The sequence below is a fragment of the Pseudophryne corroboree genome, chromosome 2 (genome assembly GCF_028390025.1).
Source record: "Pseudophryne corroboree isolate aPseCor3 chromosome 2, aPseCor3.hap2, whole genome shotgun sequence".
Taxonomy (NCBI): Eukaryota; Metazoa; Chordata; class Amphibia; order Anura; family Myobatrachidae; genus Pseudophryne; species Pseudophryne corroboree.
In genome coordinates this window covers 466947536-466949850 of record NC_086445.1, presented here as the reverse complement: position 1 = coordinate 466949850, position 2315 = coordinate 466947536, and the positions used below count along the sequence as shown (strand labels likewise).

The window sequence follows — 2315 nt, the reverse complement described above, 5'->3', positions numbered from 1 at the left end:
GATATTACCAAGGAGCTTTATGTCTAGGCATACATGCGCAGGCATGTATGCGGGCGCGTGTGGTAACGGATGAAAGCTCCTTGTGGCTACATGTATTATGGGCCAAAGAGCTATTCTGATACCACTTTTTTTTTTACCAAAAAACTCCTTTTTGTATTGGTGTACAATAGGCTTTCACTGTTGTGTGAATTTACTATTCACTAGTGTTTATTTTTGGCTTATTCATAGGATTGGGTGGAAAATTGAAGTGGACGGCATAGTTCGTATTGTGCGTACTAAGGTGAGTAAAGCCATGTTTCAATGTATATATTCAAGAAACTTTTGACCGCCTGCCCTTGTGGAACCATACAGCCCAGCAATGGGTCATGCTGGGCTGTGTGGTTCCACGAGTGCAGGCATGTCAAAGTGCTGACCACTGACACCACTTTTGACCGCCTGCCCTTGTGGAACCACACAGCCCAGCAATGGGTCATGCTGGGCTGTGTGGTTCCACAAATGTTCTTGGGAAAGGAATGAACATGACATCATTAGTGTCTTTACTTAATATGGATTTTTTTTTTCACAGATATCTACACAAGAAAAGAATGTAAAGAAGAACAAACACTACTTTTTTGTTTTATTACATTTTATTTTTTATTCCAAAATAAAATACAATTATATATTTCTTCAATAAATTTTTAAAATGAGAAGTTTTGTGTGGTTTTTCTTTAAATTATTAGTAAATAAAATGTAAAATATGAGATGCAGTGGTATTGTGTTAGGTCGCCCATGGTACAGCAGGGGAACTGTCATGTCCCTTTTCATCCATGATGATTCAAGCAACTTGGGAAGGATACTCCGCAAGACCTGTGGAAGAGAATAGTATGAGGTTCCAGATATTGGTAATAGTGTCACCCTTCTATGGAAAAGACAAGGTATAAGCAACACTTTGACACAAGCAGGTTACAGCGGCCTTTCTCCAAAATGCAACCCTCCGGCACTTGAGAAACTACACATCCAAACATTCCCTGACGCAGCGTAAGCATTGCTGTCAGGGCATGATTGGATGTGCAGTTTTGCAAATGCCGGAGGGCTGCACTTTGGACATGCCGGTGTGACTTGAACAGGAGGGAGTTTTGGGCAATACATCTCACCTGAGGGGGGTTGTCTGCTACATGGCGGAGGTTCAGGTCCACATCACAAGTAGGTCGCCCATGCCATGGTACATCAGGGGAACTGTCGTGTCTCTTCACATCCACGCCACTTGGGAAGGATACTCCGCAAGACCTGTGGAAGAGAATAGTATGAGGTTCCAGCTATTGGTAATAGTGTCACCCTTCTATGGAAAAGAAAAGGTACAAGCAACACTTTGACACAGGCAGGTAACAGCGGCCTTTGTCCCAAATGCAGCCCTCCGGCACTTGAGTAACTACACATCCAAACATTCCATGACACAGTGTAAGCATTGGTGTATCAGGGCATGATTGGATGTGCAGTTTTGCAAATGCCGGAGGGCTGCACTTTGGACATGCCGGTGTGACTTGGACAGGAGGGAGTTTTGGGCAATACATCTCACCTGAGGGGGGTTGTCTGCTACATGGCGGAGGTTCAGGTCCACATCACAAGTAGGTTGCCCATGGTAGAGTTGGATAAACGGGTCCAATATTTGCGGCAACCCAACAACAGGAAAAAAGAGGCGGTAACAGGTCGTCAACAGGACGAAACTTGAAAACAGGCCTGGGAAGGTGCGTCAACAGGACGTAAAACTCTGAAATACATAAATAAATATTTTGTTTTAGAATATTACAATCTCAGTTTACACGATAATACAAATGTTACAAGTATACTCACAGGCAGTGGAAAAAAAGCTTTGGATCAATGTCCGTCGGGAATCATCTCCTACGTACATACCCACCGGTAGAGCAGAAGAACGGTTCCCGCGTTGGAAAGCACTGCGACGAAGAATCACTGGCAAACGGTTTGCGACACATATGTTGTGTAAAATACAACATGCATTTACCATGCCGCAAACCTTTGCCGGTGAGTACAAAAGAGCACCACCGGAAGTGTCTAAACATCTAAACCAGCTTTTAAGTACACCGAAGGCACGCTCAATTACTTGCCTCGATGCTTTGAGTGTCTCTTGGTAACGTTTTTCTGCTCTACCAACAGGATTAGACAATGGGGTCAAGAGCCACGATTTGTTGGGATAACCCGCATCGCCTATGGAAATGAAAAAAATGGTGGGTAATAGAAAAATAAAAAAATAAAATAAAAAATAAAAAATAAATAAAATAAAAACAATTAAAATAAATACCTAACAGCCAGCCACCCGG

The 2315-nt window shown here is 42.9% G+C and overlaps 1 long non-coding RNA gene across 1 annotated transcript; it reads right to left on the bottom strand.

Moving 5' to 3' along the window:
• Positions 1–791: 791 nt before the first annotated feature.
• LOC135050884 (uncharacterized) lies at positions 792–1618 on the bottom strand. Its single transcript, XR_010241899.1, has 3 exons — positions 1556–1618; positions 1134–1266; positions 792–846 (listed from the first exon to the last, which is right to left on the bottom strand). It is a non-coding gene; the product is annotated as an uncharacterized LOC135050884 (long non-coding RNA).
• Between the last annotated feature and the right edge of the window lie 697 nt (positions 1619–2315).